Raw genomic sequence first — 26,020 nt, forward strand, 5'->3', positions numbered from 1 at the left:
AAAATAAATTCAGGAATGAGATAAGGATGTCTGCTCTCTCCACTCCTCTTCAAATTAGTATTAGAATGCTAGCTGGGGCAATAAGACAAGATACAAACTTAAAGGGGATCCAAATAGGGAAAGATGAATTAAAACTATCCCTTTTTGCAGATGACATGATCTTGTATTTAAAGAACCCCACGGACTCCACTCCCAAGTTACTTGAGCTGATCAGAAACTTTGGCAAACTAGCAGAATATAAAATTAACCCTCGGAAATCAATGGCTTACCTGTATTCCAATAACAATAAGAGTGAGGCTGAAAATAGGAAAGCAATACCTTTTTAATATTCGCAAAAATATAAAATAGCAAGGAGTTAACTTAAGAGGTGAAGGACCTCTATGATGGAAACTTTAAAAACCTGAAAAAGAAAATGAAAGCAGAACTAAGGAAGTGGGAAACCTCCCACGCTCCTATTTTGGGAAAATTAACATCATGAAAATGGCAATACTGCCAAAGGCTATTTCCAAATTCAATGTGATACCTATCAATATCCCAATCTCACTTTCAATGAAATAGAAGAAGCAATCCAAAAATTCATATGGAAGAATAAAAGACCCCGAATAGCAGAGAAGATTTTTGTGATTCTCATTTTGTATTACCACTTTCATTCTACAAAGTAATCTATGGATTTTAACTTTATTCACTCCCTTTGGATAAACCTCACAAAAACCCTGCCTCTAGCTCCCAAGACACCTAACTCTTAGGTCTGGACAATTGTTCCTAGATAGTGAATTACTTAGTTGTATTTTGAATGCATAAAACATGCATATAAAACTAGCACATTTTGATCTCATGAGAAAACTGCCTTTTTCCCTCTCTCAAATTCATTTCCTGATAGGCATTTTTAGAAAGAATCTATTTTCCTTTTTAGATGAAAGGCTTGTAGGAAACTATGTTCATAATCTGGCTCTTCCTCCTGCACCTCAACACCTAAAACACAAATTTCACAAAGAATTTATAATAAACAATACAAAAACCAAACACTGGGAAATGCTCAGATGCAGAGAGTTTTACAAAACCCAGAATATAACTCTGCTGTCTGAGGCTGGGGCTCTCTGTGTAAATTAAGAAACCCCAAAAGAGCAGCCAGGAGTACCGGACATGAGTGTCCCTGGCTGATATTCCATGGACAAGGAGCATGGAGGGGCAACCTGAGCCTGCAGGAGAGTGTCTGGAGGAAAGTTTCCCTGCCAGCCTGAGTACAAAAGTTGGCATCACCCCACCTGGGCCTGTATTTCTTGTCTTCTCCCCACAGCTGAGAACAATTGTCCCCTGCTCCATGGAGGATACTGTACAAGCTGATCCCCAGAGTGGCTTCTGTTTTGTCTACACTCCTTCCTAGGTGGGTGCCCCCCCACCGTGTGTGTGTGCTCTCAGGGGCCCCTTAGGGCCCAGGCCCATGGGGCTGGTGGGTGTTAGATGTGGGTCAGTGGCACTGTGTCATTCACGCAGCAGCTTCCCTAGTCCAACAGCAGGTACACACTGATATTCTCCCACAGTCTCAGGTGAGGTGCCCAGAAGCACCCGAGTTGGGTAGGCTGCCACTAGGATCCTACTTCATCAGAGGGGCTAGATGAAGTGGCTGCTGCCTGAATTACTAATTATTTTATGGAGCAGTTATAAACAAATTGATACATATTACTGTATGATATATAATGCTATATCCTTGAGTCTCTAGTCTACAAAATCATTGAACTTGATACTAGCAAGAATGTATTTTATTTTATGTGTTTATAAGGCCATAATGGCAAACTGAAATGAAAGTACAACAAAACTCTTCTCCAAAAAACACATTCTAAAATCACAGAATTTGAAAAAAATTGTATGTAAGTAGTGCAAATGAAATTATACTAGGATAGTAAAATACACACAAAAATATTACATTCATTACATTCAAAAGTAAAATAAATAAGTACAGAAAGAATTCCTACTGGATAAAAAATATTACAATGGTTTAACAGGTAGAAGTGATATAAGTTATATGTTTTCTTGTTATAAAACTTATTTATATCTCCCTGGTCTGTTTATCTTAGTGAAGGAAAACGTTAGAAAGCAGAAATTATGTGGCATCTCTTACTTCCAGTACTACAAAGGAGAGTGGCACTTCCTAATGGGTGTCCTGGGATGACACCCACATCCAGCCCATGTAGACCCATCAGAGGTCCCTGTGGTGACCCTGAGGGGGTCTGGAAAACCACACTGCTGCTGCAGGTGCAGTATTTGTTGTGGTGGGCTGCATCCAACAAGGCTCCACCAGTGACCAGACCAAGCAACCCAGCCTCAGGTGCCAAAGCCAGGAGGAAAGGCAGGGCAGACCCCAAGTCCTGCCTTCCATGTGTGTGGCCTGCACTGCCAAGGCCAGACCCATTCCTGCTTTGGATACCAATGAGGGTAGGGGATGAGCCCATTGCTGCCAAACGGAGCATCCCCGGAATGGCACCCAGAGCTGGGCCCATGTGGACCAGAAGGACAATGGAGGAGGCTACACAGCAAAGCCAAAGGGGCTTTGGGTCCCCAGTGCTGCAGCTCGTGCACTGCAAGTCCAGGCTCCTCTGGCACTGATGGGCATATGCAGGGATGGCACCTTACCCGAGATCACAGGGACCAGAAAATGGAGGTCCGTGGGGATGCTGAAGGGGCTCCAGGGTGCTCAGCTGCCACAGCTGTCACAAGCCAGCTGGCAGAAGGGCCAGCACACGACTCTAGTCTCCATTCTGCCCTAAAGTCTGAACCAAGGCTGGGCTGCCTGGCCCCAAGTGGGTGAATTGTCCACCAAGCCTTCCTTCTCCTGTGGACTGTGCAGTGTACAAACATGGTGTCCTCCACCCCACACCCATGGGGGCAGGCAGTGACCCCACAACAGAGTCTCACTGGGATGGCACTTGCACCCAGGACCACCGCAGACCAGTACCAGCACACCTGGCAGAGGAGAGGGCAGCAGTGGACTCAACTAAAGCCCCAAGGCTGCCAGCTCCTGGGTGAAATGGAACAAGTGAGACTGGGAAGGGAGGTGGTCAGGGTGGGCAGGGCTCATCTGGCAATGCTGAGGACCATGCACACACACATCCCTTCGCTGCACATCCACCACAAGGGAGGGGGCCCCACTTCTCAACGGGTGACTTGAAGAGGCCCCACACCCACAGGGACTACAGAAATGGAAGTTCACATGGTGATATTGAAAGGGCTCCAGGGTACAGCCTTGCTCCTGCACTGATCAACTGGCACAAAAAAAAAAAAAAAGGGGAAAAATGACCACTAACCCTTTTCATCAATGATAACCTATTATACTTTCAAAACAGTTTTACTTTCCTCTTGTCCTATATTTTTGCGTGGGACCCTCTGAATTAACCAGAAGTCTCCAGGATTTCTTCATGCACAGTAATACAAATAAATATAGATTCTATTCTTCTTTGAATTAAGGGAGGTTGCATTTAGTTCTTTCCCATATTTGATTCATGAAAAAGAAATCCTAACATATATCTGTAAAACACAAAACTCATGCTACCCAGAGAGAAATAATCACATGATTAGTGGTTCAAATGATATTTCATCTTTGCATTTCTTTAGAAAACTGCATACTTGGGGCTGGGAATGTGGCTCAGTGGTAGAGCGCTTGCCTTGCATGCATGAGGCTCTGGATTTGATTCCTCAGCACCACATAAGCAAAAAGAAAAAAGCCAGAAGTGGCGCTGTGGCTCTAGTGGTAGAGTGCTAGCCTTGAGCTGAAGAACTGAGGGACAGTGCCCAGGCCCAGAGTTCAGGCCCCACAACCGGACCATCCCCCAAAAAGAAAAAAAGCAAGCAAGCAAGAAAGAAAACTGCATACTACTTTCTACAATGAGAATATTAGCCTGTATTTTGACCAAGAGAGTACAAAATTTCCTTTCCTCCACACTCTCACAACATTATTACCTTCTGAGTTTTTTAAAGGGCAGGTTTTTACTATGTGCAGTACCCCAGACTGGCCTTAGAATCAAATCCTCTTACTCCAACCCCCTAAATGCTTAGAATTACAAGCCTTTACCACCACACCTGGCTTCTTTGATTTTTTTTTGATAAGAGTTATAATAGTTATGAAGTAGTATCATAGTAATTTTGAGTTGCATTTCTCTAATGACTTCTGTTCAGAAAGCATTAAGCCAGCGTAGAAGGGGTATCAAACACAAATTTGTAAACCCACTGGTGATTTTCAGGGCTTTTTGGAAAGCAGGTCTATTCAGAACTTTTGTCCATTTTAAATCAAGTTTCTTGTTAATCTCATCTTTAATATCTCTATACAAAATGAATACTTAATTCAATATAGTAGAAAGGAAAAATTAAGCAACTCCTAATATTTTTCACTTTTCAATAAAATGATATTGCTTAAATCAATTTCTGTTTATGCTTGAGACTATACTACTCAATTTGGTTAGACCTTTTACAAAGCTTTATATACTTTATTTATTTTATGTTGATTGCTCTTTCCAAATCCTGCGTGTCTAATTTTGGTTTCTTTCAGTCTCATGTAGTTCAGATTTCAAACTGAAGAATGAATGGAAGGAAACAAACAAAAAAATAGTTACTCTCATCTGATGATGCCTCTACAAGAATGAGGAAAGAGTTCATCCTGCTAAGGATCTATGATAGAATTTCAAAAAGAGAATTCATTCTTCTAGGTTTTCCCTATCTTTGTGATGTACCTTAAATTATATAAAACAAAATATACTGCTCAGATACTCTTACGTTTCATCAGTTTTGTACATTTTCATAAGGACTTCACATCTGTCTACAACATTCCTTCTTTATAATGTCCCTGATATTTTTACATTATCAAGACATAAGATAACCAGCTTGATTTACAGCATGAGAAGTTATCCTCCTGGCTTCCCTAGAAGCAGAGCATGGTCAATAGATAACATTACTTCTAGTTGCTCACCACATGTAATGGTTTCTGTAATACATTTTATTTAGTATTTAAAAAATTGTTGGTTAAACTCAAAGTTCATTCATAGAAGTTTGTGTTGAGTTTTTCACAAGTTTTATTTCTATTAATTCTTAAGATAACATTTGCTATAATGCTAATATTATTACCATTTAAGTGTTGGGAAAAATTGTAATTAAAGGCAGTAAGGGCATGGCCCAAATACACACAGTGAGGAAGAAAATGAGTAAAAGTTTCCAAAAATTTTTCAGCAATACAGAAAAGGTAGGTAAAAATCTCACCATTCTTTTACACTCTAAATTCAATATTCATGTTGCTCAAGAAATAATAGCATAGCAATTATTGCCCATGATGATTGTTTTCTGTCACAATTTGTCTTCAACACAGACTGTGTTGGTGACATTGCGTTATCACGCACAGAATTGAACTTATACATTGAGTTTCAAAGACAGCCAAATTTCTTCTGTCCTACAGTTCCATTTTTCTTTTTAAAAAATACCAAAACTTTTAAATATCATCACTTTCTGTCTTTTAGAATCCAAAAGAGAAATAAATTCACATTTAATTTAATAAATTCACCTTTACTTTTAAAGCAAAATGCTTTAAAAGTAGCAGATGATAAAAACAGGCCCCCATGAAGTAAATTTTCTTCTCCTTTTAAAATTATTCTGAAAACCTTGTGCTGGTTGGTCACTCCTGTAATCTTGTTTACTTGAGATATCTACTCAGGAGGCTAAGATCTGTGGATAACAGTTGGAAGCCAATCAGGGCAAAAACATTTTTGAGATTATTTTTCAAAAAATTTAATGAACTAGGAAAGAGCCAGGAGTGGAAATGTAGCTCATATAGTAGTTCACCAATCTAGAGAGGAAAGGCCTACCAAGACCTTAAAGCCCTGAGTTCAAATTCTCAGCACTCCAACACACTTGTGTGCACACGTGCACACACACACATTTATTCAAAATACCTTCATGTCAGTGTTTTGCATTTATTTATTTGTTAATGAGATTATATGGATAAAATAAGGGAAATTAAATCTTCAATCTCAGAACATTTTTATACATTTTTTTTATTTTAAAACTACTGCACAGAGAAGTGACATTTACATGAGCAAGGTAATGAGTACATTTCCTAACAAGCATTGTTACCTCCTCCTTTATATTCCCCCACCATCCCTTCTCTCCCACCTCCGCAAGTACACTCCACTCCTCCTCTCTCCTTCCCCTGCATAAATTGTAAAATTCATTTTCAACATAGTGTCTTGTGCATCTCATTGTTACAATGGGTCAACGGGTATCCCTATTTAAGCATTTTGTTGTTTTCTTCTTCTCCCCAAATTAGAGAAACGTATATACAAGATGTAGGTGCACCAACTTCAAATACAGTGAAAAAAGGGGTTATAGCATGGTTGAGGAACATATAAAGAAACAAAAAAAAATCACATAGTACAGTATAAGTATGTTAGAAATAATAGCAAGATACAATCACTTGTGTACCTATCTTGGCATTCGTTTAGCTTAACATCACCTTATCTGGTCAAATGCACATAGTTCTTGACATTTTCTGATAATCCCGGACATATATTAGTTATTGAAAATAAGAGAAACCATGGGACGTGTTTCTTTGGACCTCGCTTACTTCACTTAATAAATTTTTTCCAAATCTTTCCATTTCCTAACAAATTGGGCAATGTCATTCTTTCTGATGAAGGCATAGAATGCAATTGTATATATTGACCACGTTTTTTTTTTTTTTTAATTTAATTTAATTTTATTTGAGAACATACTGTAGAGAGGGGTTACAATTACATGGGCAGGACAATGCATACATTTCTTACCAAGCATTGGAGCCTCCTCCTTTGTTTACGTTCACCTCCCTTATCAGCCTCCCCCCTCCCCCCCACCCAATCATACCCTCCCTTCCCCCCCCACACCGACATTGTAAAGCTTGTTTTGACATGACATTTTATACTTCTCATTGTTGCAACAGGTCCACCTGAATCCTTAAACGACTTGTTTGTCCCCATCTCCTCCACAACTTATACTGACATCAAATATAGTGAAAGCGGGGGTTACACTGTGGGGGAGGGACATACAAAGCAACAAAGAAATAATCTTATAAATGCATTAGAAACACATGCATGAAAGAAACAAAAACCTTAAAATACATATTTAAGGGTTCGTTTTCCTAACATCACATTATCTGACTTTTTCCGCTTGACTCATACCTATAATAGATATTGCAAATAAGGGAAACCATGGGACCTATGTTTCTTTGGGCCTGGCTTACTTCACTTAATATAATTTTTTCCAAGCCTTTCCATTTCCTAACAAATGGGGAAATGTCATTCTTTCTGATGGAGGCATAGAATTCCGTTGTGTATATATACCACATTTTCTTGATCCATTCATCTACTGAGGGGCAACTGGGTTGGTTCCATATCTTAGCTATGGTAAATAATGCTCCAATAAACATAGTTGTGCTGGTAGCTTTAGTGTGGCCTTGTTTGTGATCCTTAGGGTAAATGCCCAAAAGTGGGATTGCTGGGTCATAGGGGAATTCTATGTGAAGTCTTTTGAGGAACCTCCATACTGCTTTCCAAAGTAGTTGAACAAGTTTACATTCCCACCAACAATGAAGTAAGGTTCCTTTCTGTCCACATCCCCTCCAGCATCTGTTGTTGTTAGAGTTCTTGATTTTTGCTGTTCTAACTGGAGTGAGGTGATATCTCAATGTTGTTTTGATTTGCATTTCTTTTATGGCTAGGGATGTTGAACATTTCTTCATGTGTCTCTTGGCCATCCTTCTTTCTTCTTCAGAGAAGCTTCTCTTTAAGTCTTTCGCCCACTTACTTATTGGGCAGTTGTTTCTTTGAAGATTTGTTGTTGGGTGGTTTAATTTTTTGAGTTCCAAGTATATTTTAGATATGAGACCCTTGTCCGTTGTATGGCTAGTAAAGATCTTCTCCCAATCCGTGGGCTTTCTATTGATCTTCCTAGCTATGTCATTTGCCCTGCAGAAGCTCTGCAACCTTATGCAATCCCATTTGTCCAACCTTTCTTTGATTTGTTGTGTTTCCGGGTCTCTATTCAGAAAATTTCGGCCTGAGCCAAGGAGACCCAGGGTTTCTCCTATTCCATCCTGTAATGTTTTCAGAGTGTCTGCTTTGAGTTCAAGGTCTTTGATCCATTTGGAGTTGATTCTGGTGCAGGGTGATATATAAGGATCTAGCTTTAGTTTTCTACATGTAGTTAACCAGTTTTGCCAGCACCATTTACTGAAGAGGCTGTCTGTCTTCCATTCTATCGTTTTAGCTCCCTTATCGAAGATTAGATGGCTATAGGTCTGTAGGTTCATTTCTGGGTTTTCAATTCTATTCCATTGGTCCTGAGGTCTGTTCTTATGCCAATACCAAGCTGTTTTGATTACTATGGCTTTATAGTAGAGTTTGAAATTTGGTATTGATATTCCTCCAGCAGTGTTCTTTCTGTTGAGGAGCGTTTTTGCTATTCGGGGTCTTTTATTGTTCCATATGAATTTTTGGATTGCCTCTTCTATTTCCTTGAAGAATGAGGGTGGAATTTTGATAGGTATTGCGTTGAATTTGTAAATACCCTTGGGAAGTATTGCCATTTTCACGATGTTAATCTTTCCAATCCAGGAGCATGGGAGGTTTTGCCATTTTTTAAGTTCTGTGTTGATTTCCTTTTTCAAGATTTTAAAGTTTTCATCATAGAGGTCCTTCACTTCTTTAGTTAATTCCGAGGTATTTTATTTTTTGTGGGGCTATTACAAATGGAGTTGCTTTCCTAATTTCAGCCACACTTTCCTCATTGTCGGCATACAGAAAAGCCATTGATTTTTGGGGGTTAATTTTATAACCTGCTACTTTGCCAAAGTTTTGAATCAGCTTGAGTAATTTGGGAGTGGAGTCTATGGGATTTTTAAATACAAGATCATGTCATCTGCAAAGAGGGAGAGTTTTATTTCTTCTTTCCCTATTTGGATCCCCTTTATGTCTGCATCTTGTCTTATTGCTGTAGGTAGGCATTCTAATACTAGATTGAAGAGAAGTGGAGAGAGTGGGCATCCTTGTCTTGTTCCTGAGTTAAGAGGAAATGGCTTTAGTTTTTCACCATTGAGTATAATGCTGGCTGTAGGTTTGTCATATACAGCCTTTATTGTATTGAGGAATGTTCCATGGATTCCTAATTTTTCCAAAACCTTCATCTTAAAGGGGTGTTGGATCTTGTCGAATGCTTTTTCTGCGTCTATTGAGATAACCATATGGTTCTTATACTTGCTCCTGTTGATGTGATGAATAATATTAATTGATTTGTGTATATTGAACCAGCTTTGCATCCCTGAAATGAATCCTGTTTGATCGTGGTGTATGATTTTTTGGATGAATTGTTGAAGTCGGTTGGCCAAAATTTTGTTGAGAAGTTTTGCATCAATGTTTATCAAAGAAATGGGTCTATAGTTCTCTTTCTTTGATGAGTCCCTGCCTGGTTTTGGGATGAGGGTTATGATGGCTTCATAGAATGTGTTCGGTAGTGAGCTTTCTCTTTCAATTTCATTGAAGAGTTGGAGGACAATTGGTGTCAGCTCTGCTTTGAAGGCCTTGTAAAATTCCGCTGTAAAACCATCTGGTCCTGGACTTTTCTTAGCTGGGAGGTCTCTTATGCTGTTTCTATTTCAATGCTTGATATGGGCCTGTTAAGATATTTTAACTCATCTTGGTTTACTTTTGGCATGTCAATATTTGCTAGGAAGAGGTCCATTTCTGCCAAGTTCTCAAACTTAGTAGCATAAAGTTTTGAGAGGTATTCCCTTACAATGTTCTGAATCTTGGTTGTTACCGTGGTGATATTTCCATTCTCATCTCTGAGTTTATTAATTTGGGTGTGTTCTCTTCTTTTTCTGATAAGATTTGCTAAGGGTCTGTCAATTTTTTTCAGTTTTTCGAAGAACCAACTCTTTGTTTTGTTGATTCTTTCTATAGTTTTTTTGGATTCTAATTAATTTAATTGTGATTTAATTTTGATTATTTCTTTCTGTCTACTGGATTGGCGTTTATGTTGCTGCTCTTTTTCAAGGAGGTTTAGATGTGTCATTAAATTGTGAGTTTCAGATCTCTCCAATTTGTTGATGTAGGAGCTCAGAGCTATAAATTTGCCTCTGAGTACTGCCATTGCTGTGTCCCAGAGGACTGGTATTTTGTGTGTTCATTTTTGTTGAATAGCATGAACATTTGAATTTCCTTTCTAATCACTTCTACGACCCACTCATGATTCAGCAGTATGTTGTTCAGCCTCCATATGATACCGGACTTACTTTGGTGGCTTTTGGTGTTGAGTTCTAATTTTATTCCCTTGTGGTCAGAGAGAATGCAAGGTATAACTTCAATGTTTCTGAATTTAGACAAGTTTGCTTTGTGGCCTAAAATGTGGTCTATTTTAGAAAACGTTCCATGTGCTGCTGAGAAAAACGTGTATTCTGATGCTGCTGGGTGAAATGTTCGGTAGATGTCTGTTAAGTCTAGTTGATCTATGCAGCTGTTTAGATCTGCGGTTTCTCTGTTGAGTTTTTGCCGAGTTGATCTATCTAGTGGGGAGAGTGGTGTGTTAAAATCCCCAACAATTATTGTCTTTGGATCTATATGGGACTTGAGGGAAACTAGTGTTTCTTTGATAAATTTGAGTGCTCCATTTTTTTATATCTTTTCCTTCTAATTGGTCAGCTTTGATGGCTTCAAGTTCTTTGTTGAAGCTCTGTTTTAGGTCTTGTATGAATTTCTTTACTTCCTTAATTTGGTGTTCAGTGTTTGTCCTCAAATCACTTAGTTGATTGGTTATGGTTTCTTTGGACTCCCATTCCTTCTGTTGGGTTCCATTCAGCATTCCCTTTGTGGTCTCCCTGACTTCCTTCAGCTCTTTGTTAATGGATTCCATGAATGCCTTTAGTGATCTTTGTGTGTTCTCTACCTGGTCTCTCAATTCCTGTATTACTCTTTGATTAGCCTCCTCTGGTTAGTGGGATTCCTGCAGATCTCTTTGAGTGTTCTCAGCCTGCTCACGCCATTCCTCCCTTTCTCTTTGAGTATTCTGAAGTTGTTCACGCAAATCCTGTATCAGTTTTTGAGTAGCTTCCTCATGCTTATGATATTCCTGTATAAACTTTTGGGATGCCTCCTCTCTCTCCCTATCACGCTCATACAGAGTTCTTTGTACGTTGTCAAACTTCTCATTTATCATGTTTGCCAGCAGTGTTTGTAGAGATATTTGGGAACTCTCCTCTTGATTATTCATTATCTGTTCTAACCCCTGATTACCAAGATTGGGAATTGAGATATCCGAATTTGCCATTTTTCTTGTGTTTTTCCGGCTTACTCTGCCCATTTGAGATGAAGATAGCACCAGTTTTGTGCTAGAACACTATCTTAAGGCAACCATCAACCAAAGTTTGCATTTGTACAGTCAATAGTCTACAGATACAATCTAGTTCAACAGATACATCTATTCGACATCAAACAACTATATGTTAAAGGACTTCGAACCACAGAGAAGAATTTGGAAAACCAGAAATTATTAGGGTTAGGGAGAGATGTGGGTAAAAAGTAGGAATAGATTGGTGTGGGGAGGCACAGGGAGAGTTAACTATATCCTAATCACAATGCAGGAAATAGGTTGGGTAGGATGCAAGTAGAGAGAGAGAAAAAAAGAAGAAAGGGAAAGGGGAATGAAAAGAGACCAGAAAAAAAATAGAAACTTAAAAATTAATGTTATTATAGAGATTAAAAGACCATCTATTTAGAGAGGAATGTGAATATATTGAGAGAAAGGGAGGGACAGAGAGGAGATGTGAAAAACTTAAAAAAATGCTTAAAATATTATATAGGTATAAAGAGGTAGTACTGCTATTAATGAATTTAAGTCTCAGAGGTTTTGAATTGAGTAATAAGTTTGTGGATTAAGTGTGTACACAATGGGGGATAGGGTCTACTAGTTAACTACGGGTTTATCTGAGGATGTGCAGGAGAAGAGTTAAGTCACATAAAGAAGAACAAAAGGGAGGAAAAGGTGGAAAGGAAAGAAACGTGAGAAGAAAAGATCAGAAGTTCAGTAGAGCTAGACAAAAAACAAAAAGATAATTAAGAATGAAAGAAAAAGAGAAAGAAGACAAGAAACGAAAGGAAAACACACATTCACGTATTTCTAAAATAAAGATTATAAGAGGAGAAAAAAAAAGTTACTGGAAAACAATTATTTTTTCAGAAGAGGCAAAAATTAAAGATTAATAAAAGTTTTAGAAAAGGAAAAATTTTTTTTATATATATAAGGTAACAAAAAACGAAAAAAAAAACAAAACAAAAAAAAGAAAAAAAGAAAAGAAGAAGAAGAAAAAAAAAGTTCTTTGATATTTTTGGGGGGGGAGGGGTGGGAAGAATCCTGTAACTCCCTTTTTTCTGTAACCAGAGTCTTGTTGGAGTCTCTGGTCAGCTTGAGGTCCTGTGGCTTGATTGGTTTCTTAAGTCAGTTTGTTGGAACAAGCAGAAAAATGCTCTGCTTTACCCAAGATTTTGAGATCCCCCTCCTAGGTTAGTTTACTGGGAGGGTGATCTGCTTTGAGAATCACAAAAGAGGGGGATGCAGTGATGAGGCTAGGTTCTGGTTAGAGTTGAGGCCTTTCAACAGACAGTAGCTTTTCCCTGGGGCTATTTTGTGAAAAAAACTCACAGCGCCCAGCCTGGAGCCATTCTCAGGGTTTCTGTTTTTCAATTGATTGTGGTGGCTGCTATAGGGAGGGGCAGCCTCTGGTTCTGGTTACCCGGTGAGGAGAGCCACTCCAATGGCTGGCGCCTAAGCTGGGTGACTTTTCCCTGGATGGAACTGAGTCTGTGAGGTCACTTCGCCGTTAAGTTCTTGTGACCTGCTAAATGACTCGTTTTATTCCAAGGCCTGAGCTGGAGCTAGTCGCTCCTCTGAGTTTTGTCGGTATCCAAGATGGAGATCACCGGTGTTGGCGGGGGAGGGCTGGCCTTCCCTCCTCTGCTCCCTGAGAAGGAGTGAGGACGTTGGGCTTCTTCTCACGCCGAGTCTTGGATCCTGGGTCATCTCTTGTCTGCAAAGTGCAGGATGAAGATGTCTGCTCCTTGTCGGTTCTTGCTGGTGTTGAGTAGAATCTGCTGGCCCGCTGCGTCTGTCTCCTTCGTCCCGGACTGTGTCTCAGATATGACCCCGCGGAGGTGGTCGCCGCCGCGACCCTGCCGCTGCAGCGGCAGCTGCTGGCAAGCACTCAGATGTGTCTGCTTGGCTTCCCCTCTCTTGACTATCTCTCTCCTGTGATGGCACACTTGGTGTGATTCTCTGGCTTGGGACTGTTCACTGGAACTCTGAACCTGCTTTCTATGCAAGAGCTTGTTCAGATTCCAGCTTCTCTTCAGCCATCTTCCTGGAAATCCTTTACCACGTTTTCTTGATCCATTCATCTACTGACGGGCATCTGGATTGGTTGCATATCTTAGCTATGGTAAATAATGTTGCAATAAACATAGTTGTGCTGGTAGTTTTAATATGGTCTTATTTGTGATCCTTTGGGTAAATGAACAAAAGTGGGATTGCTGGGTCATAGGGGAGCTTTATGTGGAGTCATTTGAGGAAACTCCATACTGCTTTCCAAAGTGGTTGAAGAAGTTTACACTCCCACCAAGAATGCAGTAGGGTTCCCTTGTGGCCCCATCCCCTCCAGCATTTGTTGTTGTAAAAATATGGATTGCTTCACCAATTTGCAAGTCATCCATGTGCAGGGACCATGCTAATCCTCTCTGTATCATTCCGATGTTAGTGTATGGGCTGCCGGATTAAGAACAGAACATTTTTTATATAGAAGGTGTAATTGATTTTCTTAGTCAATTCCACAAAAAAGTAAGTTCAAAAGAATTGTCATGAAATTTTAGAATCATGCAGTTCTTACATAAGCACACATTTTTGATGTTGGCATAATTTGTGGAGGGGAAGGGGAAAATGTTTAAATAGGGATACAAGTAGACCCATTGCAACAATGAAAGGAACTTTACAACTTTGGCATCTCTACTACTGCCATACCTGCAGATTGTAACTTGATTGCTTCTTTTGAGGTAAGTATCACTATACCTGGGTCTGCTTGGACTGTGGTCCTCCTAACACAAGCAAAACACATAGCACCCATCAAACTCTAACAGAGTTTCTGAAACTTCTTCTTCTTTTTTTTTTTTTTTTGGTTTGGGCTTGCCTGGAACTGCAATTCTCTAATCTCTGTTTTCTAAGTAGATAATATTACAGGTTTGAGCCACTTTATCCAGTAAAAGTATACAATTTCAAGATATCTTGATATTGCCTATATTTGTGCTTAACATATATAGCTAACCTTAATTTTCTCCCTCTTTTGTTTAGTACTCTGAGTTGAAAACATTGACTTTCTTAATATACATGGCTTTGTTTTGGGTGGAATCCCATCACAATCCAAAAAATCTCCCAAAAGTTTATGGCGAATCATGGAAAAGAAGGCTTCAGGTTGGAAAAAAAAACAAACAAAAAAAAAAACCAATGATCCTTAACTTATAATTGCAGTATACTTATAGTGTTAGCCAATAATTTCTGAAGTATGAGAAGAGAAGGAAGACAGAAATGTGAAAGATGTCAGGTCTCTGGAATTTCTGTAGTTGTCACTTCATGTTATATTCTTCCTTAAAACTTGCTTTATTAAAACCCTCTGGGTGGATATTAGTTGGACTGTTCGGTAACCTTACCCAAGAAATGAAGCTGAGGGCTGGGAAGGTGGCTCAGTGGTAGAGTGCTTGCCTTGCATGCATGAGACTTGGGTTCGATTCCTCAGCACCATATAAGCCAAAAGAAAAAAACCGGAAGTGGCACTGTGGCTCAAGTGGTAGAGCGCTAGCCTTGAGCTGAAGAGCTGAGGGACAGCACCCAGGCCCACAGTTCAGATCCCACGACCGGATCCCCCCAAAAAAATCTTTGGGCTGGGAAGGTGGCTCAGTGGTAGAGCACTTGCCTTGCATGCTCGAGGCCCTGGGTTCGATTCCTCAGCACCACATAAGAAAAAAGCCGGAAGTGGCACTGTGGCTCAAGTGGTAGAGCGCTAGCCTTGAGCTGAAGAGCTGAGGGACAACGCCCAGGCCCAGAGTTCAGGCCCCACGACCGGACCCAAAAAAAAAAAAAAAAGAAATGAAGCTGATTTTAGAAGGCTGATGATTTGGTAAATAAAGGAATAATGAGAATGAGCACTGATATTGTCACAGAATGAGCCAACAAGGTTCATTGCTGAACAGCAAAACAAAGCAGTTTCAAGTCCGATGATGCACATTCGAACATATATAGATAGATACATATATGTATACATATACAAACATACATGAAAATGTATATATCCAGTAGAATATAGAGAGAAAGTTGGTGTGACAATTATTAAACTATATCAAACTGGTTGCAGGAAAGGTCCAGTAAAATATCAATAGTTTAGCATAGATTTTGCATAGATTTGTAAAGGATGAAAATTCTTTCCTCATTTTATACTTTACAACTATCTTTAGTACGTTTAAGTTTTTTTATATTGTAGTTGGAGCACCTATATAATGCTGAGAATGGAATTACATAAAGTATGCAACATGAATAGGCCAGCCAGTATAGGAAAGTTCATGAGATTCTTATTTCCAATTAACCACCAGGAGAAATGGAGTTCCAGTTCAGATTTTATGTAGAGCACTGGCCTTGAACACAAAAGCACCAGTCAGGCTGTGAGTTTAAGCCCTAGGATCTACAGAAACAAAAACACAAAATATAACTTTGAGTTAGATATTTTATAATGAAGCGTTTTTATGTACTCTACATTGTTAGAAAGACTAGATTTCTGTGTTAGCTTTATAACCTATCATAATAAGTGATATTGTCCATTTATTAAGCAGAAAGGCTTACTCAGATTTATAAGTTTGAAGGTTTCAGTGTAAGTGTATGTTCAGTTGGTTTTATTGCTTTGGTGGCCTGTGACAAGACAATGTCAAGGTGAGGAGTATATCAAAAAGAAATGTTTTTGACCTAGAATGATTAAAAGAGAAAAGAAGAAAGCAGATGAGTGTGCATGTTCTCAGAGGTTTCACTCTGAAGAACTTAATCTCCATAAGAACTATTCAGGTATTCTCCACAGTATGGGAGGAAATGGAAAGTCATTTTTCTTTAACACATAGGTCTTTCTGGGGCATTCTGAATTCAAATGGCAACATCCTCACCAATGATAATGAATTGTCCAGGGGTGGAATAGATATTGCTATAAATTCCAATCAGATCTCAGCAGACTAAATATTTTATGGAATCCCTATTAAAATATTTTCTTGCAGACTGACTGGGTCTTCATACTACATATTTGTATATCTGTGTGTATGTGTGGGTTTGAATAAACTAATACAGCAATGTAGCAAATTAAAGTATTAGTAAGGCCTTTCTCTTCTCATATCATGAAAGCCTGCCACAATTCTCAATCAAATCCCATTCAAGATTCAAACATTAATGCTCTCTCAAAAGTTCTGTATGCAAACCCAGGTACATTCACTTCATTTAAGTCGGCAATGATATATGAAAATTTTAAGTCTACCATGGAAAAAAATTATATTAAGCAAAGTTAGCCAGGCCCAAAAAAACTTAGGTCCCATGGTTTTCCTTAATTGCAATAACTAGTATATGTCTGAGTCATGCAGAAAACGTCAGATAAGTTGATGTTAGGAAAATGAACCCTAATATATGTATTCAAATGTTTTTTTTTCTTTCAGGTGATTGTTTCTAACACATTTATAAGATTATTTCTTTGTTGCTTTGTATGTCCCTCCCCCATGGTATAACCCCTGCTTTCACTGTATTTGAGGTTGGTATAATTTGAGAAGGGGAAAGGAAAAAAGAAATGTTTAAATTGGGGTACAGGTGGATCCATTCCAACAATGAGATGTACAAGTCGTTATATGGAAAAACGAACTTTACAACTTTGGTGGGGGCAGGGAGGAGGATTGGATGGAGGGGCAGGGGAGGGAGAATGGGAAGGGATGGGAAGGGGAAACAAAGGAGGAGGCTAGAATGCTTGATAAGAAATGTACTCATTATCTTGCCCATGTAATTATAACCCCTCTGTACATTATTTTCACAATATAATAAGAAAAAAAGAAAAATTTAAGTCTTCCAATTACGTTGTCACCAAGGAAACATGTACAATATTTCCTTAAAAAATATCTAGATTGTAGAACACTTTAGCCAGAAAATTGAAGGAGTATACATTATAGGATTTAATTTAAATATTTAGTCACTGAAATGTATATTCTATATCCACAACTTAGAGCCCCTTCAAAATACATAATTGCAAACCTCATCTATTACCATCTTCCGTGAAGACAGTCCTTGCTGAAAACGAACCAAATGTGGTAAACCAATTAAAATGTACGCCTTTGTCAAATGCTGTTGTTTTAAAGCATGGAAGTGATAGAACAATTAATGCCAGTGAACAGCTGGTTCTAAGGAGTATGGAAAGTGATTACTTTGGACTCTAGGTGGAAAAATCCACAGATGTTTCAGATTGTGCTTCGTTTTGGCATTTGTGAGATATATTTTGGAAAGCACAATGAATGAAAGCATGTTGTTTTATAAAGATTTGCTGACTGACAAACCAGGGAAAGAAAACTTATTGAAATGTTTCAAATGAGAAGACAGACAATAGGATGGGTAAGATGTGGTATGCAGCTTTAAATACAGACTGAAGCAAACCAAAGAATGGGAAATTTTTTTCCTTAAAAGCTTTCTGGGTGTATTGTGCTATACACTATAATGATGAAATGATCATTTCTATGGAAAAGTCATGAAAAAACATTGTCACCTGTTGAATTTCTTTATAAAGTGAATCTTAATTGACAAGAATGAAGAAATTTAAATATGTAAATAAAACATTATCAAGTATTACTTTAATTTTTCATTAAAAGTTAAAGCAAACTGACAGACTATTAGTCCATTAAGATTTATGTTTCCTGTCATATTTATTTTCCTTTTGTTCCTCTTTTTTGGGTGGTGATATTTTTTTCAGAAAGGCAACCTAGTCTTAACCATTACTCACAAAATTTATGCTGTCAGAGAATCAGAGTTTTTTTTTTTATTAAATTAAGACAATAGTAGGCTCATTTTATGCCAAATCAAAATATAAACACCAAAACATTTTTCACTAAAAAACCACTCATAAAAGATCATGAGAGGGAAAAGGCTCAGGAGGACCGGTATAATCCAGGCGCAGGAAGAAAAGCTTAGGAAAACACCTGAACATGTGGCATCCCAATGCATGGCAGCCGGTGCAAAATGCAAGTATCCCTTACATGGGGTGCCCTGGAGGTTCCAATCCTGGGTGTCCACCTCCTTTGTGCCCACAACCTGTAAATCCAGCCATTCCTCCTGGTCCTGTACCCAGGTGTCCCTTTCCTCCAGGACATCCCCAGGGGAACACAGCTTTCCCTCCATGTGGGCACTCTTACCCTGTGCCACAGCCACAGTATCCAGGATACCAACCCTCAGGTCCTTACCCACCCCATGCCCACCACCTGCACCTGGCATATGTCCTGTGAATCCCCTGGCTCCTGGCATAGGCCCACGAGCCCCAATGGACAAGAAAACACTGAAGAAAATGAAGAAAACACATAAAGAGATGCACAAACACCACAAGCATGGCAAGCATTCTTCCTCTTCCTCCTCCTCTTCCAGCAGTGACTCTGACTGAACTCAGGGCCTGGACCCTCCCCTCAAGTCTCACCAGTTTTGCTCTCATCAAGCTTCTGCTGTGGTGTTGTACTAGGGGGAAATTAGCCCTCTGATCCCCACCCCACCCTCATCTGAGCCTTACCCTGCTGCTCAGCCCTGACTTGCTAGGGAAATGGATAAAGTATTTCTGTGGGTTAGTAAAGACCATCTCCTTCCTGGTTGATCGATCTTTTGTTTTCTTTTTCTTTTTCTTTTTTTTTTTGGTTCGAGACTGGGACTCCAGCTCAGTACCTAATGCTTTTACTCATTGGCTAGCACAATAAAAATTGAGCTGTGCCTCCAATCTCAAGAGCTGAAGACTTTAACAGAGGAGGAGTTTTTTGAAGATGGCGAAACCTGTGAGCTAAATGCTGAAGACAAGTTTAAATTCTGTAAAATGTATTTTTTGTCCTTCCATTTCCGTTTGTAATACGTGTGGTTGGTGGAAATTTCATAATGATAAAAAACCTGTACTTTTTTTTTTATAAAGGTAGCATACTAGGATCATTTAAAGCTAGATATGTTCCCAGCAGGCCTCCTAATGATTTCATTAACTGCAAGGCTGCCTTGATTCAAAGCAAGAGTACATTTGGTTGATGAGCTTTCTGGAAATGTAATCTCTACTCCTTAGCTGAACATGCTAGCTCAGGTCCTACTCTCATTTTCCAATTCTCAGTCCAAATAAAGCTATTTTTTTCTGGTCAAAAAAAAATCATGAGGATTTGGGGGAAGATGGAGGAGGAGAAGCTGGAGGTTAAACAAGCTCTTACATAGAAAGCAGTTTTAATGTTCCAGTGAACAGTCCTAGGTTAGAGAGTCACACCAAGTGTGCCATCACAGTAAAGAGAGTTTGGCCAAAGAGGGAAAATCCAGGCAAGATGACAGATCTGAGCACTTGCCAGGAGCCACAGCTGAGGTGGCAGTTGGGACAGCGCCAGTGGCTGTAGCCCTCATCCCTACAGAGAGAGTCCACGACAAAGGCCCCAGATGTGGCCGGTGAGCGGATTCTACTCAACACCAGCAAGAACTAACAAGGAGCAGATATCTTCATCCTGTAGATCACAGACCAGAGACGACGCAGGAACCAACACTCTGGCATGAGTAGAATCCTGACATCCTCACTCCTTCTCAGGGTGCAGAGGAGGGAAGGCCACCCATCCTCCACTACCAGAGATCTCCATCTAAGATACTGACCTCCACAGGGCTGAGCAGATAGCTCCAACTCAGGCCTTGGAAGAAAACAAGAGAGTCATTTAGTAGGTCACAGGAAGTAGACATGACCTGCCAGGCTCAGTTCCACCGAGGGGAATGTCACCCCACCCAGCCAGTAGAACCAGTGTCCTCAGAGGAGTGATTTCCTTCACAGGGTAAACAGAGACAGAGGCTGCTCCTTCCTACAGCAGCCTAGACAAACAATTGAAACTCAGTAAAAACAAAAACAAAAACCCTGAGAATGTTTTCCATGAGTGTTTCAGGAATTTCCCCACAGGGAAAAGCTACTATTTGCTGAAAAGCCTCAACCCTACCTCATCACGGCATTTCCACACTGAAGGAAACAGCCATCTCCCTCTTTTGTGATATTCAAAGCAGATCTCCCTTCCACGGAATAGCCTGGGAAGAGGATCACAAAATCCTGGGTAAAGCAGAGCATTTTTCTGCCAGCACGAAAATAATTGACTTAAGAAACCAGTCAAGCAAAAGGAAAACCAAACACCACAAGCACACCAGAGACTCCACCAAGAGACTGGTTATGGACGCAGGGGAGATACAGGGTCTTCCCATACCCCACACCCCAAAAAAAACACAAAAATCAAAGAACTCTTTTTTTAAGCTTTTTTTCAATTTTTATTTTTTAAAAAAATGTTTGATGTTAATTTTTTTCTCATAATTTTTATTTCTGATGTGTGTGTGTGTGTGTGTGTGTGTGTGTGTGTGTGTGTGTGTGTGTTTAATCTCCTTTGACATTTTGGTCCTTTTTTATTGTTTTCATTTTTTTTCTCTCTTTTTTGTTTGACTTAATTGCTGTTCAGCTCATCCCCAGATACATACCTGTGGTCAATTATTAAACCTTATCCCCCATTGTGTACATAATTAATCCTGAAATTTATTACTCGAGTCAAAACATCTTAGGCTTAATTTCTATAATAGCAGTATTATCTCTTTATACCAATATAATTTTCAATTAACTAATTTTAATTTTCTTTTATTTTTTATTTTTTCATATTTCCTTTCTATCCCTCCTCTCATCTCATCCTATCCTTTTCTTCCCTCAATATCATTTCTTTAAACTTACATAATTTTGTGTTTCACTTCTTAGATTTAAATTTTTGTTTATCCATTTTTTCTTTATTTTTAAAAAATCTCTCTCCTATCATTCGGTCCAATCAATTTCCCTCTCAGAGATTAGGACTTGTTTAAATTCACTCTTCTTTAACCTTTCCACATTCCTCTAATCCTAATTTTCTCCACAATTCTCCCTAAACCTAATAATTTCTGGTGTGTCAGTTTTTTGACACACCTTTTTGCTTTTACTACCCCATTAGTCCATGGTTGTTTGATAATGAATAGATTATATCTGATGAACTAGATTGTATCTGCAGCCATTTTGACTGTGCAACTACAGGACTCTGGTTGATGCTTGCGTTAAAATAGCGGTCTAGCACAAAATTGGTTTTACTTTCATACCAAATGGGCAGAACAAGTCAGAAAACACAAGAAAAATGGCAAGTCCTGGTATATGAATTCCCACTCATGATAATCAGGTGACAGAATACTTAATGAATAATCCAGGAGAGAGCTCCCAAAAAGCTCTACAAGCACTACTGGTAAACATGTTGAATGAATACATTGAAAACGTGTAAAGGACTCAGTGTGAGTGTGATAGAGAGCGAGAGGGGGCAAACCAAAGATTAATATAGGAATCTTGTGAGCATGAGGAAGCTACTCAAAGATTAATACAGGAATTGTATGAGCAGGTTGAGAACAGTCAAAGAGAAATACAGAAATCGCATGAGAAGGCTGAGATCAGTCAAAGAGAAAGACAGGAATTTCATGATTGTGAGGAAGCTGTTCAAAGAGTAATACAGGAATTGTGAAAGAGGGATGAGAATAGAGCAAGATCAGTAAAGGCATCCATGAACAGACAGCTGAATGAATTCAGGGAGACCACAAAAGGAATGCTCAATGGAGCCAAAGAAAAGTAATGGGAGCCCAAGGAAACCATAACGAATCAACTAAGTGATTTGAGAACAAACACTGACCACCAAATTAAGGAAGTAAAGTTTATACAAGACCCAAAACAAAGCTCCAACAAAGAATTTGAAGCCATCAAAGCCAAACAATTAGAAGGAAAAGAAATAAAAACAAAGTAGAAATTCTTGACAGTTGGTTAGACCATGCAGAAGATCGAATCTTGGGCATTGAAGACAGCCTAGATATTATAGAGAAAGAATGTATAACTATCCAAGACAAATCCAAGAAATATGATAGATCTATTCAACATTTGGAAAGCACCATCAGAGGCCTAATCTGAGGATAATGGGTGTAGAGGAGCACCTAGAGACAGAAGTTAATGGTTAAAATTTATTTCACAGAATTGTAGCAGAGAACTTCCCAAACATGCAAAAAGATAGGCCTACTCAGATACAAGAAGCTTTTAGAACCACCAAACCAGACTTACAAAAGATACTTGAAGATGTCCTACACATAGAAAACCAACAAGATGACAATAACGGCCAAGAAACAGGCTCCAAGTGAATAAAATTAGAATTTAACACCAAAAGCCACCAAAGAAAGTCCTCTAACACATGGAGGCTGAACAACACACTGTTGAATCACCAGTGGGTCATGGAAGAGATTAGAAAGGAAATGCAAATGTTCATGATATTCCACAAAAATGAAATCATAAATTACCAGCTCCTCTTGGACACAGGAAATGCAGTCCTCAGAGGCAATTTTATACCTCTGAGTTCCTACATCAACAAATTAGAGAGATCTGAAACCAACAATTTAAAGAGACATTTACCTCAGTGAAAAAGAGCAACCAAATAAACTCCTGTCCAGTGGATTGAAAGAAATAATTAAATCAGAATTAAACGAATTAGAATCCAAAAAAAAAAAAAAAAAATAGAAAGAATCAACAAAACGGAGTTGGTTCTTTGAAAAAATTAACAAAAATTGACAGACGCTTAGCAAATTTTATCAGAAAAAGAAGAGCACACACAGAAATAAACAAACTCAGAGATGTGAATGGAAACATCACCACAGAAACAACCAAAATCCAGAACATTATAAGGGAATACTTCTCAAACTTTTATGCTAATAAGTTGAGAACCTGGTAGAAATGGACTTTTTCCTAGCAAATATTGACATGCCAAAACTAAACCAAGATGAGTTAAATCAAATTAACAGGCCCATATCAAGCATTGAGATAGAAGCAGCAATAAGAGACCTCTCATCTAAGGACCAATGGATTTACAGCGGAATTCTACAAGGCCTTCAAAGCAGAGCTCACACCAATACTCCTCCAACTCTTCAATGAAATTGAAAGAGAAAGTGCACAATGGGACTCATTCTATGAAGACATCATAACCCTCATCCCAAAACCAGGCAGGGACTCATCAAAGAAAGAGAACTAGAGATCCACTTCTTTGATGAACATTGATGCAAAACTTCTCAACAAAATTTTGGCCAATCGACTTCAACAATTCATCCAAAAATCATACACCACGATCAAACAGTATTCATTTCAGGGATGGAAAGCTGGTTCAATATACGCAAATCAATTAATATAATTCATCACATCAACAGGAGCAAAGATAAGAACCACATGGTTATCTCAATAGATGTAGAAAAAAGCGTCTGACAAGTTCCAAAACCCTTTTATGAAGGCTCTGGGAAAATTAGGAATCCAGGGAACATTCCTCAATACAATAAAGGCTGTATATGACAAACCTTCAGCCAGCATTATACTTAATGGTAAAAAAAACTAAAGCCATTTCCTCTTAGGAACTAGACAAGGATGTCCAATCTCTCTACTTCTCTTCAATTTAGTATTAGAATGCTTCGCTACAGCAATAAGACAAGATGCAAACATTAAAGGATCCAAATAGGGAAAGATGAAATAAAACTTTCGCTCTTTTCAGATGACATGATCTTATATTTAAAGAATCCCACAGAATTCACTCCCAAATTACTCATGCTGACTCAAAATTTTGGCAAAGTAGCATGGTATAAAATTAACACTCAAAATCAATGGCTTTACTGTATGCCAACAATGAGAAAAGCGTGGCTGACATAAGGAAAGCAACTCCATTCGTAATAGCCCCACAAAAAATGTATACATAGGAATTAGATTAACCAAAGAAGTGAAAAATCTATGATCAAAACTTTAAAAACCTGAAAAAGGAAATGAAAACAGAACTTAGAAATTGGGAAAATCCTCCCATGCTCCTGGATTAGAAGGATCAACATCATGAAAATGGCAATATTTCCCAAAGCTATGTACAAATTCAATGTGATACCTATGAATATTCCAACCTCATTCTTCAAAAAAATAGAAGAGGCAATCCAAAAATTCATATGGAACAATAAAAGACCCCGAATAAAAAATGATCCTCAGAAAGAACAATGCCGGAGGAATATCAATACAAAATTTCAAACTCTACTACAAAGCCGTAATAATCAAAAGAGCTTCATACTGGCACCAGAACAGATCTCAGGACCAATGCAATAGAACTGAAATCCTAGATATTAACTCACAGATATATAGCCATCTAATCTTCGATAAGAGAGCTAAAAAAAAATAGAATGGAAGAAAGACAGCTTCTTCAGTAAGTGGCTGTCAAACAAAATTGGTTAATCACTTGTAGAAAACTAAAGCTATATTCTTATATATCACCCTGCACCAGGATCAACTCCAAATGGATCAAAGACCTAGAGTTACAGCAGACACCCTAGGTCTCCTTGGCAAAGGCCAAAATTTTCTTAATAGATACCCAGAAACACAACAAATCAAAGAAAGGTTGCACAAATGGGATTACATATAATTGTAGAGCTTCTGCATGGCAAAGGATAAAGCTAGCAAGATCAATAGAAAACCCATGGATTGGGAGAAGACCTTCATTAGCCATACAACAAACAAGGGTTTCATATCTAAAATATACCTGGAACTCACAAAAGTAAATCCAACAACAAATCCTCAAACAACTGCCCAATAAATAAGTGGGCTAAAGACTTAAAGAGAAACTTCTCTGAAGAGGAAAGAAGCATGGCTAATAGACACATGAAGACATGCTCAACTTCCCTAATCATAAAAGAAATGCAAATCTAAACAGCATTGAGATACCACCTCACACCAGTTAGAATGGCTATAATCAAGAACTCTAATAACAACAGAAGCTGGAGGGAATGTGCACAGAAGGAAACCTTATTGTATTATCGGTGGGGGTGTAAACTTGTTCAACCACTTTGGAAAGTAGTATGGAGGTTCCTCAAAAGAATCCACATAGAGCTCCCCTATTTCCCAGCAATCCCACTTTTGGGCATTTACCAAAATGATCACAAACATAACCATACGAAAGCTACCAGCACAACTATGTTTATTGCAGCATTATTTACCATAGCTAAGATATGGAAGCAACTCAGATGCCCCTCAGTAGATGAATGGATCAAGAAAATATGTTGTATATACACAATGGAATTCTCTGCCTCCATCAGAAAGAATGACATTGCCCCATGTGTTAGGAAATGGAAAGACTTGGAAAAAATTATATTAAGTGAAGTAAGCGAGGTTCAAAGAAACAGAGATCCCATGGTTTCCCTTATTTGCAATAACTAGTGTATTTGTGAGACAAGCAGAAACGGTCAGATAAGTTGATATTTGGTGAAATGAACCCCAAGATAAGAACTCAAATTGCTATTGTTTCTAGCATATTTCTAAGATGATTTCTTTGTTGCTTTGTATGTCCCTCCCCCATGGTATAACCCCTGTTTTCACTGTATTTGATGTTGGTATAATTTGTGGAGGAGAAGGGTAAAACAAATTCTTTAAATAGGGATACAGGTGGACTCATTGCAACAATCAGATGTACAACACGTTATGTCGGAAAATGAACTTTACAGCTTTGGGTTGGTTTGGGGGTGGGGAGTTGGGAAGGGATGGTAAGGGGAAACAAAGGAGGGGGCAACAATGCTTGATAAGAAATGTAATCATTACCTTGCTCATGTAATTGTAACCCCTCTG

At 38.8% G+C, this 26,020-nt stretch overlaps 1 non-coding gene across 1 annotated transcript; it reads right to left on the bottom strand.

The window, feature by feature from the left end:
- Window positions 1-13,727: 13,727 nt before the first annotated feature.
- On the bottom strand, window positions 13,728-13,834 carry LOC122101446. The gene has a single exon (XR_006146383.1). It is a non-coding gene; the product is annotated as a U6 spliceosomal RNA (small nuclear RNA).
- Window positions 13,835-26,020: the final 12,186 nt, after the last annotated feature.

Source organism: Dipodomys spectabilis, unplaced genomic scaffold, assembly GCF_019054845.1.
Source record: "Dipodomys spectabilis isolate Male_0828 unplaced genomic scaffold, ASM1905484v1 ptg000667l, whole genome shotgun sequence".
Lineage (NCBI taxonomy): Eukaryota > Metazoa > Chordata > Mammalia > Rodentia > Heteromyidae > Dipodomys > Dipodomys spectabilis.